Here is a 10,547-nt window from a genome sequence, read left to right as displayed (position 1 = left end):
AAAATATACAATTGTTACATCAGGTAAACATTAAGAAATAGGAAGAAAATTGCCTGAGTAATACAAAAAAAGTCTCTCAAAGAAAAACCGTAAATACCAGTGAATATACTATTCCTTTTGAGAAATCATAAATGAGCTCTATCAGCTCTTACTTTTCTTTGATTTTAGGCTATCACTTCAAGTTATATAAGTAAACATGTATTAACTGTAATACATTTTTAGAAATGATATACTAAAAAGTTATTACTTTCAAACATTCTATGTACATACAGTATTCCCAACTGACAAATTTTTTTACTGTTTAGAATGCCGCCCCACACCCCAAAAAGCAAAGATTCTACGTATTCTATTACTACAATTGTTTTCATAATGGAAAATATATTTCAAGAGATTTTTTTGATGTTAAGATACTAATGATCTTATACATATTCATACATTCAGAATCTAAAAAAAAATCATAAAATCCTGCCTGTAACCATACAGAAATTTTTTTAATAGTTTCTTACTTTTGGTATATTTGCTAATTCAGTTGGAATCAAAATTGTAGTAATCACTTACTATTTATAACATTTTATACACTTTTCCACAATATAAGTAGCTTATTTATTACCTACTTCCCAAACGTGCATACTAGTTTCATGTTATAGAGGTTCTCACCGCATCTAACGCGTGGTCTCTCTCTCTCTCTCTCTCTCTCTCTGTGTGTGTGTGTGTGTGTGTGTGTGTGTGTGTGTGTGTGTGTGTGTGTGTGCATGTCCCTCTATGTCTCTCCATGAGGATACTAGTTAAGATGTGTCACCACAAGCAAATGGGGAGAGAAGCCCAGGCGCTATCTCAAGTATCAATTCTGTCATACCCTTCCATTCTTCAAATATATTCTTTTAAAATGGGGACAAAAAGATAGTTAAAAAGACAGAAATAATCTTGGGTGGACTATGCTTACCCCTTCATGAATTGGTGACATAAAGCTTAGAAACATATTTTAAAGGTTAATGAGAAAATGTTTTAGTCTTTGAGAGAAAATGGATGCTGTGGATCAGCAATGAAGGGACCTGAGAGCAGGAGAGTCTGTTGGGAGCTCTAAAGGAGGAGCCTTGCAAATGATGACTAGTTGATAGGTGAGAAAAGTTTAGAGAATTTGGGAATCTGGAGTAAAACCTCTCAGCTGACGAACAATGGCTGTGGTCTCTATACAATGTCTTTCTCATTTAACCCACGCCTCATTTGGCAAAAAAAATAAATTCTTGAAAAACCTAAGTGGACGTGTTTTCTCAGGAGTCCACTGTTCCTAAGTATAGTCTCATAAAAGGCACAAAAAGTTCCTTGAAGTAGCCCCGCACTGAAGAGTGGGTGCACAGGATCCAAAACAGGCATCACTGTGCTTGCAGCTACAGCCCCATCCCCAGGGACACCACGTGCGCAGTACATGCTGTACATTACTCTTCTCAAGAAGGCGGCATTCATATATTAGTTCACATGAATGCCACCTTCTTGTAAGGGCACTGCACGCTGGATGGCTGGATGTGGCATCCCAGAACAAATGCTCCCCATTCGTGGAGTTTTCATTCAAGTCCCTACAGGTGTATGCCTTTGCATGGCCACCAAAATGTATGCCAAGAATCTATGCAGCTTCTAGCCCCCAGCACTCACCTTTACATCCTGCCTCAGTGAGATGTTAACATGCAGATTTTGGTTTGGTTTTGTTATAATCCTGACCACTCAGGAGGCTAATGCAGGAGACTCCATTCCATCTAGGAGGCCGGTGTTTCCGGGAGCGTAGATTGTGCCACTGTTTTCCCACCTGAATTTCAAACTGAGACCCTGTCTCAAAGAAACAAAAGTAAAAACAAAATCAAACAGAAAAAAAAAAAAATTAAATTGGTAGTTAAGTAGAGAGACCATCCACTCAGCAAAGCTTTCTGTTGTCCTAAATCTCCAACTATTATGCACAGACATAAATTCCAATGGAAAACTCACAGAATACAGCAACCTGGATGCAAAGAGGTGGAGAAGAGTCAGAGGGTACCAGGTCGGAGAGAGCAGAAATTGCATTTATTTCTCAGGCTATGGAGTTACAAGAACCCATAGAAATTGATAGAGAGAAAATCAAGGCAGATAACAGGCTGGAAGACAAGAAATGCTATTTTATTTCTCTTACCTCCATGATTCTTTATACTTCATTTATTTGGTTGGTCTCTCTCTGTCTCTGTGTGTCTCTCTGTCTCTCTCTCTCTGTTTGTGTGTGTCATTAACAATAACTAAGATTTTTTAGCTGTAAGATTTAGTGATGCATTAATATATTTTCCATCCTTTAACTTTTACCCAACTTTCACAGACGTCTTCATTTTTAAAATGGAATTGTACAAAGTATAATGTTGTTTTGTATTTTTATGTAATTTGACAATTTCTGTCTTAATTGAAGCATTTAGATCATGTATATGAAAATAGTTTTCATATACATGCATTTAAGCCAACTGGCTTTCTAGTTGTTTTCCATGTTTCATCCTTTTCTTATTCCTAATTTTCCTGTTTTTCTGCCTGATGGTGGATTTAGTATTTTTATCATTCAGTTATATTTTCTCTACTCTTGGCTTATCAGTTAGGTCACTTTAAAAAAAAAAAAATCTTTAATAAAAAAGATTTTCTGGTTAACCTTTAAAAAAAAAGTGGTCCCGGGCTGCTCCCGAAGATGGCGGAGGTGCAGGTCCTGGTGCTAGATGGTCGAGGCCATCTCCTGGGCCGCCTGGCAGCCATTGTGGCTAAGCAGGTACTGCTGGGCCGGAAGGTGGTGGTCGTTCGCTGCGAGGGCATCAACATTTCTGGCAATTTCTACAGAAACAAGTTGAAGTACCTGGCTTTCCTCCGCAAGCGGATGAACACCAACCCTTCCCGAGGCCCCTACCACTTCCGGGCCCCCACCACTTCCGGGCCCCCAGCCGCATCTTCTGGCGGAGCGTACGAGGCATGCTGTCCCACAAAACCAAGCGAGGCCAGGCCGCCTTGGACCGCCTCAAGGTGTTTGACGGCATCCCACCGCCCTATGACAAGAAAAAGCGGATGGTGGTTCCTGCGGCCCTCAAGGTCGTGCGTCTGAAGCCTACAAGGAAGTTTGCCTATCTGGGGCGCCTGGCTCATGAGGTTCGCTGGAAGTACCAGGCAGTGACAGCCACCCTGGAGGAGAAGAGGAAGGAGGAAGCCAAGACCCACTACCGGAAGAAGAAACAGCTCATGAGGCTACGGAAACAAGCCGAGAAGAACGTGTTAAAGAAAATTGACAAATACACAGAGGTCCTCAAGACCCATGGACTCCTGGTCTGAGCCCAATAAAGACTGTTAATTCCTCATGCTTGGCCTGGCCTGCCTTCCTCCATCGTCGCCCTGGAATGTGCGGGACCCAGGGGCAGCAGCAGTCCGGGTGCCACAGGCAACCTGGGACATAGGAAGCTTGGAGCAAGGAAAGGGTCTAGTCACTGCCTGCCGAGGTTACTTGAAAGCACTCAGAATTGTGCAGGTGTCATTTATCTATGACCAATAGGAATAGCAACCAGTTACTATTAGCAAAAGGATCCGGAAGACTAATTGGAGGGGCCTTAGTTGTGAGTGGGGCGTCTAAGTTCACCTGGTCATGCACTATACTCTGCAGCTGTTAGAATGTGCACGTGCTCAGGAACAGCATGAGCTTGCTGTTGTACAAAGGGTATTTATAGAAGCATAGACTGGGAAGATGGGCAGCTCGGGTTACAGGCAGTGCCCGTGCTCCTCACCTGGGTTTTGTGATCAGAGTCAAATAAATTACTTTTAAAGGAAAAAAAAAAAAGTGGTTTACAAAGTTCATATTTAATTCATCACACTCTATCCTCAAAGAATATTATAGTAGTTCATGTACAGGTAAAACATCGTATGATAGTATGCTTACACTTCACCCATTCTTTATCATATTGTTATTATTTTATTAAACTTCTAATCCCCACACACATCTTTGTTTACACTATGAATTATTAGTGACTGATCAATACAATAATAATAACATGTCCTCTGTGTGGACCCCCAAAATTGGATACAGGTCTCAGGCAATTTGGAAAGTTACTTTAGCCAAGGGTGAGGATGCACACCCATGACATGGCCTCAGGAGGTACTGGTGACATGTGTCCAAGGTGGTCTGAGCACAGCTTGGTTTTTATATTTTGGGAGACACCAGACATGGAGCATCATATGTAAGATGAACATTTCTTCAGTCTGGTCTGGAAAAGAGGGACAACTCGAAGCAAAAGTGGAACATCTCACATTAGATTGGAGGTTTCCAGGTCACAGGTAGGTAACAGACCAAAAATTGTATTTTTTTGACTTACTGATTAACCCTTCCAAAGGAGGCAGTCAGATATGCATTTATCTCAGTCAGCAGAGGAAGGACAATGAATAGATTGGGAGCCTGGTTTACCCTAAGCAGTTCCCACCCTGAATTTTCCCTTAACTTAGTGATTTGGGGGCTGAGATATTTCCCTTTCACATCCGTATCTACATCTTTACCATTTTCTGGGTTTGTAATTCGTTTGTGTAGATTCATGTTTCTTCCTGTTATTTTTTCTGCCTGAGAAAATGCGTTAACATGCCTGGTAATGCATTTCTACTGGGGTGAATAATCGAAATGTTATTTATCTGAAAAAATTATCATGTCATTTTGTGTTTATTATAGTGATAATTGTAAGCCCACCGATAGAAATATTTCTCTCTCAAAATATTTTTCTGTTTTCTAACATAACCATTTGTTACAGTTCCTGTCTCAGTGCTGAAATTCCTTATTTGCTCATCTGTGATGTCTACTTTGTCCAATAGTGATGCTGTTTGCATCTGTGTTCCCACCCACATCTCAGGTTGAATTGTAATCCCCAACGTTGGAGGTGGCGCCTGGTGGGAGGTGATTGGATCATGGGGGTGAAATTCTCAGGAATGGTCAGGCACCATCCCTGTGGTGCCGTTCTCATGATAGTGAGTTCTCATGAAAAGAGGTTGTTAAATAGTGTGTAGCACCTCCTCCATCTCTCTTCCTCCTTTTCTGGCCATGTGAGGGGCAAGCTCCTCCCTTGCCTCCTTGATGATTGAAAGTTCCCTGGGGCCTCCCAGCCATGCTTCCTGTACAGCCTACAGAACCATGAGTCAATTACAGATACCTAAAAATGTGGAAGCAGCTTCTGCAATGGGTATCAGGCAGACGCTGAAACAGTATGGAGGGCTCACAAGAAGACAGAAAAATGAAGCAAAAGTTGAAATTTCCTAAAGATTTGTTTAATGGGTTGTCCCTAGGTGGCTGATAGTCATATGGACACTGAAGACCAGGCTGAGGAGGTCTCAGATGGAAACGAGGAACTTACATGGAAGTTCCAGTATTCTTATGGATTAGCCTTAAACTGGTGTCACTGTGCCCCTGCCCTAGGGATCTGTGGAACTTTTGAACTTGAGAGTGGTGATTTAGGTTTTCTGGTAGAAGAAATTTCTAAGCAGCATAGCATTCAAGATGGGGCCTGGTTACTTCTCACAGCCTATGCTCACGTGTGTCAACAAAAAACTGATGTAAAACTGGCATTTATATTTAAAAGGAGAGCAGGGTGTAAAGGTTTTTAAAAATTTGCAGCCTGGCCACATGGTAGAAAAGAACATCCTGTTTTCTGGGGAGGAATTCAAGCTAGCTGCAAAAATCTGCTTAAGGAACAAGGAGCTGAATGTTAATAGCCAAGACAATGGGGAGGCGGCGAAGGCATTTTAGAGACCTCTGCAGTAGCCCCTCCTCCTATCACTGGCTGAGAAGCCTTGGAGGGGAGAATGCTTTCATGGGCCATAACCAGGGCCCCACTGCCCTGGACACTGCTCCTGATATCCTGGCTGCTCCAGTGCCTGACTCAGCCCAAAGTGTCCCCAGTACAGCTTCAGCCGCAGGTTCAGATGGTGCAAGCCGTGACACTTGGTGGTTTCCACTAGGTGTTAATCCTGTGAGTGCACAGAGCAACAGTTGAGGCTTGGGAGCCTCAGCCTAGATTTCAGAAGATGTGTGGAAAACCATGGATGTCCAGGGGTTTAGTCCTCATGGAGAACCTTTACTAGGGCAATGCAAAGGGGAAATGTGGTGGTAGAGCCGCCACACAGAGTCCACACTGGAGCACTGCCTATTGGAGCCGTGAGAGGAGGGCCAACATCCTTCAGACCCTAGAATGCTAGTTCCATTAACATCTTGTAGCTGAGCCTGGAAAAGGCATATGTACTCAATGCCAGCCCACTGGGGGCTGGACCCTGCAAAGCCATAGGGTTAGAGCTACCCATGGCTTTGGGAGCCCAGCCCTTGCACCAGTGTGCCCTGGACATGAAATCAAAGGAGATCATTTTGGAGATTTAAGATTTAATGACTTCCCCACTGGGTTTCAGACTTGCACAGGTCCTGCAGCCCCTTTCTATTGGCTGATTTCTCACAAGTATTTACCCAATGCTTATGCCTCCATTGTACCTTAGAAGTAGTTAACTTGCTTTTATTTTATAGACTGATAGGCAGAAGGCAATAGCCTTGTCTCAGATGAGACTTTGGATCGGGGACTTTTGAGTTAATTCTTCAATGATTTAATACTTTGGGCAATTGTTGGGATTGTATTTTACAAAGTGACAAGGACATGAGGTTTGGGAGGGGCCAGGGCAGAATTATAAAGTTTGGATCACTGTCCCCACCCAAATCTCATGTTGAACTGTAATCCCCAGTGTTGGAGGTGGGGCCTCTCGGGAGGTGACTGAATCATGGGGGTGGAATAATGGTGGAATTAAACAGTGGAAATAAACTACTACTTAAAATGGAATATTTTAGTAAATCTGAGAGAAAGAAGAAAAGGCTTAGAAAACATTAAAAATATTTAAAATGCTATAAAATCAAGTAAAAAATCAATAAGAAGAACATTATATGATAGAACAAAAGATAACACATAAAATCACGTTTCAAAATCATCTAGGCTACTCAATGTTTTTAAAAAATATTCGTGATGCATTATTTGAAATCATTTATAAGAGAATTGCACAAATTTTTGACCCCAACCTAAAATCTAAGTCTAAATACAGATAAATGCATGGAAAGATCCACATCTAAATTTTTTCAAATATTGTATCCACATAGTGATGTTACTGGTATGATGGTATTCTTTCATTATTCCTGTTCACAGGTTTCATACCTTTTATGTGTTTTCCACGTTGTTCTGAAATAAACAGGAATTATGCTCATGGTCAGAAAAAAAAAGATATCAACAAAAATATATTTTTCTTTGACGAAATTCTGATATAAGAATAATTTAAAAAGTGTAAGATTTGTTTTTGACAGTTATTTTTCCTCTTTGGAAATCCCTAAATTTATATATACTCAGCCTGTTCAGTGAGAGTTCTTGCGTTTCATGTTCCTGACTCCTAAGCCTAATAAATGTTAACTTATTATAAATGATGGAGTATAAACTAATATATTCACATTAATGAAGTGACAAAATTATTCTATAGTGAGGAACGCCCAGAATGTCTATGTAGCCATTTCACCAGGTTTTTCATGTGCTAGGACTACAACACAGATCAAAACAGATTCAAAATATGCTCATAGAGCTAACATTTTATTAAAAAACACAGATGATTTTTTAAAGGTAGTAAAATTCTTAGTATACACAGGAGTGCTAAATTGTATGTAGTTATTTATGCTGGATATATTTTTGTTATAACATTATTAAATTACATACATTTTTAGTATTCTGTGGTTTGCTTTTTTATTATCTCTGGTCTTATTTGAAGACAAATTTTAATTTTTTCAAAGTCTGTTTTATCAACTTATTTTTAATAAATTTTAACTTTATATTTTGATATCATATAATAATGGTCAAACATATTTTCTTTGTTATGAAATTTGATAGTTTGACATTTTGGCCTAAGATTGTGTATATTTCTGTATGTGGTATGAAATAGGGAGCAAGGTTCATATTTTTTCTATGTATGTGACATTTCCCAGCATCTTCTTGTTGAAATACTACTATTTCCTCATTAGATTGACTTTACAGCTTATGCAAAATGAGTTAGTGACAGGTACGGATATTTCTGGTCCTGCTGTTCTACTTTTCCGTCCTTTTTCAGTAACACACTACACTGGCTAATCTACTTAGGCACTAACTCTGGACATTACACGTGTAAATTCTCCAATTTTGTGATTCTCTTTCATACGGTTTTGAATATTCTAGTTTATTTGCCTTTATATCAGTTTTAGTATCATCCTGCTAACATCTGCAAATATTTTTCTGGGACATTGGTTGGAATTGCATTAACTCTGTAGATCAGTAGGCCTCTAAAAATCTATAGATTTGAATCCTTCAATCCGTAAATATACTCCTCCACACTTAGTAATTATTTGATTATCTTAGTGTCTTTACACTTTTATCATATAAATGTTTTATAAATGATTTCCTATTGATACTGTAACAAATTGCCACAAATTTAGTTGTTTACAACAACACACATTTATTATAATAGCGTCTAAAGTTCAGAACATCTAAATTGGGTTTATCTCCACTAAAATTAAGGCATTGGCAGGGCTTTGTTCCTCCTGTTGGCTCTAGAGGAGAATCTACTTGATTGTGTTTTTTGGATTCTAGTTCCTTTCTCTATTCTTTGGCTCATGGCCTTTACCTTCACCTCTAGTCAATATTATAGCATTTTCCAATGTTTCTCTTATTCTGTCCACCTTCTTCCTACTTATAAGGGCCCTTGTGATTCTATTGGGCTCACCCGGATAATCTAGGATAATTCTAGTCTCAAAATATTTAAGCACACCTGCTAATTTCTTTCTACCATAAAATGTGATGTGTTTGAGTTCAAAGGTTTCTCTGTAAACCTCTTCTGGAGGGGAACTATTATTCTGCCTACCACAGAGATCTTGTCGTTTTTCTATAGAGTTTCACCTAAATATTTTATGTGTGTATTAGTTTATGTTTCAATTAGCTTGATTTAATCATTTCATAATGTACACATATTTCAAAACATGTTGTACCCCTTAAATATGTACAGTTGGTATATCACATAAACCTTAATAATTTGGAAGATAAAGGCTGAATAGTACAAAACAGTGTTTCACTGAAGGAAAAAACATAAATAGCAGTGAATATACTACTCTTCTGGAGAAATCATGAAAGAGATATGATAACAACTAAATTCTCTTTCCTTTCATTTCTGGATATCAGTTAAAGTTATATAAGTAAACATACATTCACTATAATAGAGTTATCACTTTGGAAAATTTTATGTACATGCAATACTTCCAACTGGCAGAACTGTTTTACTTTTCAGAATGCCACCCCTCCAAAAATAAAGATTCTATGTAGTCTATTAGTAGAATTGTTTTCATTATGGAAAGAATACTTCAACTGATTTTTTTTAATGTGAAGCCATTAATGGTTTTATACATACTCATACATTTTGAATCTAAAACAACAAAAATCCTGCCTGTAACCTTATAGCAATTGGATTTTATACTTTCTGTCTTTTGGTGTATATGCTGTAGTCTCTATTTCAGTTGGAATCAAAATTGTATTAATCACTTACTATGTATAACTTTTTTTACATATTTCCACAATATAAGTAGCTTGTTTATAACTTGCTTCCCGAACATGCATACTAGTTTCATTCTGCAGATTGCATCACAGTGTGGCACTTGTCTTTCTCTGTCGCTCTGTCTCTGTCTCTCTCTCTCTGTCTATCTCCCCCTCTCTCTTTGTGTGTGTGTGTCTATGTGTGCATTTCCCTCTATCTCTCTTTCTCTGCCTCTATCTCCCTCTCTCTCTTTCTGTGTGTGTGTGTGTGTGTGTGTGTGTGTGTGTGTGTGTGTGTCTGTCTGTCTGTCTGTGTGTGCATTTCCCTCTATCTCTCCCCAGGAGGTTAAGAGTTAAGAAGTGTCACCACAAGCAAATGGGGAGAGAAGCCTAGGAGCTATCTCTTGAGTATCAATTCTATCATACCCTTCCATTCTTCAAATATATTCTTAAAAAATGGGGACAAAAAGATAATTAAAAGTAGGGAAATATTCTTGGGCAGACTATGCTTATCCCTTTATGATTGGTAAAATAAAAGCTTAGAAACGTATTATACATGTAAATCAGAAAATCTTTTCAAATTTGATAGAGAATGAACACTGTAGATCAGCAATGAAGGGATCTAAGAAGCAGGAGAGTCTGTTGGGAGCTCTGAAGGAGGAGCCTTGCAAATGATGACTAGTTGATAGGTGAGGAAAGTTTAGAGAATTTGGGAATCTGGAGTAAAACCTCTCAGCTGACGAACAACGGCTGTGGTCTCTATACAGTGTCTTTCTCGTTTGAGCCACGCTTCATTTGGCAAAAATAGATACATTCTTGAAGAACCTGAGTGGACGTGTTTTCTCAGGAGTCCACTGTTCCTATGGATAGCCTCCTAGACGGCCCAAAAAGTTCCTTGAAGTAGCCCCGCACTGAAGAGTGGGTGCACAGGACCCAAAACAGGCATCACTGTGCTTGCAGCTACAG

At 39.3% G+C, this 10,547-nt stretch overlaps 1 pseudogene; it reads left to right on the top strand.

Moving 5' to 3' along the window:
* The first annotated feature begins 2,676 nt into the window (after window positions 1-2,676).
* Window positions 2,677-3,811, top strand: LOC105727291 (large ribosomal subunit protein uL13-like; annotated as a pseudogene).
* The last annotated feature ends 6,736 nt before the right edge of the window (window positions 3,812-10,547 follow it).

This window comes from Aotus nancymaae, unplaced genomic scaffold, assembly GCF_030222135.1.
Source record: "Aotus nancymaae isolate 86718 unplaced genomic scaffold, 86718_ANA_hifiasm-v0.15.2.pri h1tg000004l, whole genome shotgun sequence".
NCBI lineage: Eukaryota > Metazoa > Chordata > Mammalia > Primates > Aotidae > Aotus > Aotus nancymaae.
This window is presented reverse-complemented; position numbering and strand designations above follow the sequence as displayed.